Below are 7,716 nucleotides of genomic sequence, written 5' to 3'. Positions count from 1 at the left end.
GAGCTTCCTTGGAACACCCTTACTGTGGAAGGCACGACTACCTACGGACACTAAAGGTCTGTAGGGTCAGTTTATAAACTGCCGTTCCATCCGAGGTGCTCAGGGACAGTGGGAAGAAAGCTCAGAGCCGACAGGGGTAGATAGCTCTAGGGCTTTAGCTGTGGTTCTGTGCACCTCATCTCAGGGCATAGAAATCCAGAGGTTGCTTGCTGGGTCTGAGGTTGTGAGTAGGGGTTAGGCCAGTTCACTCCTAGAGGGCTGTTGGTTGAGCAGGTGAGGAAGAGGAGGTGAGTGTAGAGAAAGTTAAGTATATGTCTGGATCAGAGTCAAGGAGCCACGAGTCAAGGCTGAGAAGATTGCTCAGTCAGGAGATGCCCAGGGCTTGATCCCCAGAACCTGTATAAAAAGCCTGACATCATGACATGAGCTTGTTTCCTCATAGCAGATCCTGGGGCCTACTAACCTGCCAGCACAGCCTGTGATGAGTTCTAGGCTGAGTAAGGGAAAGGTTCAGTGTCTGAAAGCAAGGTGAATGGTGCCTGAGAGGAATGAGACACGAAACTGCCCTCTGTCCTTCATCTGCATTCACACACACCTGCGTGCTCATCTGAGCACACACACATGCATAATCGACACTCAATAATACCGTGCACACACATACACACACACACACATGCATCACTGACACTCATGAAAACCATGCATGCGCACACCACACACACATGCATCATCAACATTCATCACACACACACACACACACACACACACACACACACACACACACACACACACACACACGCACACCCGCTACTTTCCCTGCCCATTCCAACCACCATCCATGAGGAAACCAAGAGCCTGAACCAGAACTTGTGCCTCACTTTGCAGACCTTCTAGAGCTCTTTGGGTAAATGCCCAACACAATGCGCATCCATTCTGTTTTTTAGAACTTGACACCAAAGCTCAGATTCCCCAGGAGCCAAATGACCTGGGTTCTAATTCTTGGCCTTCCTGCTATTCACTCCTCTCTGTTCCTTTGAAGAAGTTATTGTCTGTGCCTCAGTTTCCTAGTCTTCTCAAAGGGGACACTCCCGTTAGAGAGTAGTAATAGTGTTGAATGAAATGATACGCAAAGCGTTCACAGTGTCAACTTCGTGACATCACAACAGTCACCCTTGGTGGCCTTTGACATGCTGAGCTCCCTCCCAGATTACAGACTTAGATTCACCGTTTCTGTGTCCAGAAGGTTCTGCCCAGGGATGATGTACATAATGAGACTTGGTACACGTCTTTAGAACTGTCGGATTGAGTAGGATAGAATGCAGCTATAGTGGGGTGTGCTGAGATTGTCAAGGAACTGCAAAGTCCAAAATGAAAGCTAGAGCAAGGTCAGATGCCAGAGGGGGCTTTGCCAGGATCCACAGAGCCAAGGCTGGGAGTAGAGATAGCGGCAGGAATTTCCATATCCAAGGACCACACAGTGCAGAGTCATAACCCAAGGAACCAAGGTAAAAAGAGGGTGGCAGAGGACCCGAACCCAGGAAGAAGCTTTGGCCAATGCAAGCAGAAGAAGTCAGGGGATTTACAATCTGGCAGTGTGTGTGTGTGTGTGTGTGTGTGTGTGTGTGTGTGTGTGTGTGTGGCAGGGAGGGTTTAATGTGGGGAGTGTTGTGCAGAATGGAGCTTCCTATTGCTTAAGCACATCTAGACACCTTGTACCGGTCAAGAGAGGACCAAAATTCTTGGAGGAAGAGGATGGTAAGGCTGGAAAATCTAGCAGGCTATAGAGGTTGACGGGTTGACTGCAAGAATCTCTGCTATGCGAGTATCACCAAAAACCAAAAGCAAAAGATCCCTGTGCTTGTGAGTCTTTTTAAAGTAACAAGCATTACAAAAAGTTTTGTAGAAATATTTCAATAATAAGAATGAATTTAAAGTGAAAATGAAGACAGCCCAAACCCCACATCTAAGAGATAATTACCATCAACATTGGAGTTGACACAGCATCAGCATATGGAGGGGTCCTGTCTCCTACAATGTCCCTCCTTGTTGTCCTAAATGAATACACATTCTGAGAAGAAAAGAAAATGCTGACGCTTGGGTAGCAAATGTGGTCTCAAAAGTGAGAACTCAATCCTGTCTCCACAGCCCCCTTCCCACCCTAACCAGACTGCAACCTTCAAGCCCCTCCTATCTAAGCCGACAATGCCTCAGGCATTTTGTTCTGTAAAAAAAAAATGCATCCTGATCTGTGCACATGACTTCACAGAAGGGAGCTGGGTTTTGCATGCTGTTCTGTTATCTGGGCTTCCCCCTCCCTTTCCTTTTGCTCCACAAAATGTCAAAGACGTCTTCCCAAGTCAATAAGTATAGAACCACATTATCATTTTTAATGATTGCATACTACTTCTCTCTTTTTATGTCTCAGGCTTTACTGAATTGCTCTCCTATTGATTGGCATGTAAGTCAAATTTTGCTGTTACAAATAAGACTTCCACAAACATTCTTGTACTTACACTGTTTCCTACTTAGGCAATTATTCCCATAGGGTAAATTCGAGAACTATTAAATGAACAATCATGCACAGTTTATACTCTGCTAGATAAAACTGTGTAGTACTTTTTTTTACCTGCTAGCCATGCAGAAGGAGAAGTGTCTACTTTGTCATCCAGTAACAAGCAAGGTGCGATCCGGAGGCTTTAAAGAAAGATCGATGCTGATCAGATGTGTAAAATTATCTCGTTTCTCTTCTCAGCTTATGGCTGAGGCTGGATATTTTCCATACTTCTTGACCATTTTTTGTATTGCTTCATTTGTGACTTGCTTGAACATTAAAAATCACGAGGGTCAGTGAGATGGCGCAGCACGTAGATATTTACTTCCGTGCCTGGCAACCCGAGATTTAGCCTGTGAACCACAGAGTACAGGAGAGAGCTCTTCAGAGCTGTCCTATGACACTCACACACGTGCCTTCACACACACACACACACACACACACACACACACACACACACACCTAAATAAATAAATAAGTGTATTTTTTAAATCATGAGAAAAAACACACATAAAAGATAAAGTGCCATTTTATAGGAGAATACTGATGTAAGAAAATATTTATAACACACATTCCAAAATAATTAGAGTACAGACAACATATATTATTTATTTATTGTTTTTTTTTTCGAGATAGGGTTTCTCTTTGTAGCTCTGGCCATCCTGGAACTTGCTCTCTAGACCTCAAACTCAGAGATCCTCCTGCCTCTGCCCCTCTCCCCCAAGTGCTGGGATTAAAGGCATGTGCCACCAATGCCCAATTTCCATAATATTTTTATAGGTTAGTATTTTTAAGAAAACATAGATAAGTAGGCAAAGTATGAAGACTTAACACATTCCACAGGGTTAACTGGCCTAGAAAACATGCAATTAAAATAGTGATAATAAAAGCAACAACCAAAGCCCCATGGGTTAGTGGAGATCATCACTGGATTATTAGGAGATGGGTATATGCTTTTCAGTTTTATTTTTTAATTAGCCTAAAAAAGGAATAGGTTTCCTTCCAGTATTTTCACACATATTTAGTTCTGGTTGATTCTGTCCCTTCCACACCATGACCCCCTAGGCCCCAATGCCACCCTTGAATTTCAGTGGCTTGTCCTTCTGTTTTCATATCTTATGTGTTCTATATTTAAGGAAAAAAACCCAACAATGATGAAAGCAAGCTGGGCTGGCAAGATGGCTCAATGGGTGTCATTTGCCATGGAGTCTGTTGATTAAGTTCGATCCCTGGGATCCAACACTGTGGGAGGAGAGAACCCACTCCAGCGAACTACCCTCTGACTTCCACATGCTCAGGTGTGGGCACACGCACACACAGAAGGAATAAATAAGTCAGAATTTAAACATAGTAACCCAATAGTTATTTTAAAGCTGACCCTTAATTTCAAACTTCTCTACATCAAGAATGATGAATTTTTATAATTTTAAGAATCCCCAGGCACGTCTTTAATCCCAGCACTCGGGAGACAGAGACAGGCCGATCTCTATGAGTTCGAGGCCAGCCTAGTCTACACGAGCTAGTTCCAGGACAGGCTCCAAAACCACACAGAGAAACCCTGTCTCGCAAAAACAAAAAATAAATAAATAAAAAAAATAAGAGCCACATCCTTTCTGTAGTTCCCACCTCTGTTCTGCCCCTTATGTGTAAATAGCCACAAAAGAAGACATTCTGAGATAAGAGGACCTTTAAATGTCATTCATTTGCCTCTTTCCCCCATTTAAAAATGAGCAAACTGCAGCCCGGTCTGCCAGCCAGAAAGACAAGTGAGTGAGGCCACATCCTGAGACACCAGCAGAGAAGGCCAAGACCCAGTCCCCTCCTCGGCTCACCAGCCTTTCTATAGGAGCAGATCTGGGCTTAAACTGGGCAGGGTCAATGTCGGAAATCTAAAATCTCAAGTCTTTACTGAACTGGAGAGTGTGCCTCTGGTCAAAGCTAGGAATGAAGCCTCCCCGAGGGTGGAGGGAAATTAAGATGGTGTATAAAGTTCAGGCTTTGAGGAAGGACCCGAGGGCTCTGTGACCATGGGCACACCGACTAGTCCAGGCCAGGCTGAGAGGGGCAAGCCGGGCTGCTCCAATCTCCCTGACCCAAGATTCTGCGGACTGGAGCACCTGGAGGGGGCGCTCTGGGGGCTCCAAGAGCCTGGGTTCAGCATGCCCTTCAAGCCCTCCCTGGGGATCCCAGAGTGGAGGGGGTTTTGCTAGGAGATTTGTCGTTGAGGTTTTTTTCTTCTTCCCTTTCTTTCAGAATCCTGTCTGGGACTCTGCTCCATGCGGAGGTTAGAGAGAGCGGGGCACTGCTTCTGGAAATCGTTTCCCCTGCCACATGACATCAGTGGGTTATATTGCAACTTTCCGCATGGCTGCCCCGACACAGGCTGCTGTGTTTATGAAAATCCTCTTGATACTAGCGCGGAGCCTCGCTGGCGCTGGAGGCTGTGTGCTGGCTGGGCTGGGCTCTGTGTGGCTGACACGGGTTCTTGGGAAGGCCAGCTTCTCCGCAGGCATCTTAGGGGGTGCGAGTTCTCTTCATCTAGCCAGGAGCATCTACCTACCTGACTCAGTTACAGACCTTTAGGTGCCTAGGACCCTTTCTCCTGACAGCGGGAGACAGGAGAGTGGGGGTCGGGACACCTGTGTGGCCAGTGCTCTGATTTGTCATGTGGCTTTGGCTAGGCTAATTTACTGAACCTATTGGCAACTCTTCCTTTTGGTTCCCTAAACCTGGGGAAAGACTCCTGCTCCTCACTAAGATGAGGACAGGGACTCAATGGAGCTGGGGGAGAGGCCCCAGGGATTCAGGATAGGTGTGTTCTCTCTGTCAGCTTTTGCTTTCTTTCCCCAAAAGTGAGGGGTAAGGTTATTGGCTGTCTCAGACTTGCCTGCCCGTTTCTCTCCCCTCTTTCCACTTTCTTCCCTGGCACCCTTTCCTCTTCCCTTCGATCTAGTCCCTACCTCTCCTCTCTTCTGCCCTGTTATCACCCAGCCTCCCTTTCTTTTTAACTTGGACTTTTTGAGATAGATTCCCGCTCCCCCCCCCCCCCAACACCACCAATGTTGCCTAGTCTTGTCTTTTACCAGCCCAGGTCATCCTTAATCTGCCATCTCTTTTCTCAGCCCCCCAAGCGGTGGGATCACAGTTGTGCACCACCATGTCTGGCTTTCAGGTTTAAACAAACAAACAAACAAACGAATGGATGGATAAAAACACACAAACCACAGTGTTGTGGCCCTTTCCAATCCTTAGCCTGTAACATGGACCGAAATGATCTACTGGTTAACGCACAAGGATCCGTGTGTCTCAGCAACCCCTACTGTGTATTGGTGCATCCAAGGGTTAGTCCCAAGTAAATCTACACTCTTCCTTAGCACAGGAAGTCTTTGGACATGAGTGTCTCTCCGTGCTCCCTAAGATCTGTGATCTCAAGAGAGGTTGTGTGGCCTTTCCTAGCCTCAGCTGCCTGGTTCTTTCTCTGTCCGTACACATGATACCTTCAATAGGAATGATGAAACACCGTGATGGGAGATAAGATTTAAACAGCATGCCCCTGCTGCCACGCTCTGTAATAGACATTCATTCATTAATTCACTCATTCATTCATTCACTCATTCATTTATTTCTAGGCCTTGGACACATGATCCAGTTGGGTGATCAACATTCAGTATACTTTCTCCCCATCACCCGCCTCCAGAGGCTCACATGAACTGATTTCTTACTGGGTGCTAACACCTCTATGTAGCCCCCCATTATCCTGTTTTCTACTGCTTAGAAAACAAAGCCATGGGGAGGTGAGGTACATTGTCAAAGCTCAGAAATGACACAGTGTTGAAGACCATCTGACTTCAGAGCAGATGACTTCCACCATTGCACCCATCTGTCACCCCCAAAGCTAAGAGCAAATCTCAGGTGCGAGTGATCTGTTTTCTGAGGGTGTCTGAGGACTGGGAAGGATTTCACAGAGGAGGGAAGGGGAGAGGAGAGGTCTAGTGAATGAAAAGCTCCTAGAGGAGAAACCAGTTCCACACTCTGGTGATAAACATGGCTGGGAGCCTCACCTCTGACCAGTGGTTGCTATGGCCTGATTTGTTGAGAAAGGGAGCTTGCAGCAGCTTCACCTTAGCCTCCGCCATCCCAGTGGGAACACGGGAGAACCTGGTGGGTGCTCAGCGTGTTTCAGAAGGACCATACTCCCTGTGCCTATACCTGCTATCCCTGACGTGGTGGGGTTCCCATTCCTGGAATAATCTAGCTATGCATGTGTGTGTAGGTATTTGAGTGAGTGTGCACATGTGTGTTCAGGTGTGTAAATGTGTGTGCCTACACAGGCTCTCTCACTGAACCTGAATCTCACCGATTCAGACAGAGTGGCTGGCTGGTATTACAGGAGTGTGCCCACTATGGCTGGCATTTTACTTGGTGTCCTGGCTAGTTTTGTCAAGCTGGAATCATCTGAAAGCGGAGGATCTTTGAGAAAATGGCTCCCTAAGATCCAGATATCGGGCATTTCTTTTTATTTATTTATTTTTTAAAATTTATTTATTTATTTATTAAAGATTTCTGCCTCCTCCCTGCCACAGCCTCCCATTTCCCTCCCCCTCCCCCGATCAAGTCCCCCTCCCTCATCAGCCCAAAGTGAAGTAAGCCAGACCCAAAAAGAGGAACATGGGATGTACTCACTCATATTTGGTTTCTAGCCATAAATAAAGGACATTGAGCCTATAATTAGAGATCCTAGAGAAGCTAAATAAGAAGGTGAACCCAAAGAAAAACATATAGGCATCCTCCTGAATATTAATCTTCATCAGGAGATGAAAGGAGACAGAGACAGAGACCCACATTGCGGACTGAAACCTCAAGGTCCAAATCAGGAGCAGGAGAGAGAGCACGAGCAAGGAACTCAGGACTGCGAGGGGTGCACCCACACACTGAGACAATGGGGATGTTCTATTGGGCATTTCTTAATTAGTGATTGGTGGGGGAGGGCCCAGCCCATTGTGGATGGGGCAATCCCTGGTGGTCTCGAGTTCTATAAGGAAGCCAGCTGAGCAAGCCATGGGAGCAAGCCAGTAAGCAGCACCCCTCCATGGCCTCTGCATTAGCTCCTGCCTCTAGGTTCCCGCTCTGCTGCTTGAGTTCCTGTCCTGACTTCCTTTAGCGAT

Source organism: Microtus pennsylvanicus, chromosome 3 (assembly GCF_037038515.1).
Source record: "Microtus pennsylvanicus isolate mMicPen1 chromosome 3, mMicPen1.hap1, whole genome shotgun sequence".
Lineage (NCBI taxonomy): Eukaryota > Metazoa > Chordata > Mammalia > Rodentia > Cricetidae > Microtus > Microtus pennsylvanicus.
The sequence above is the reverse complement of the archived record's forward strand: the minus strand, read 5'-3'. Positions refer to the sequence as shown.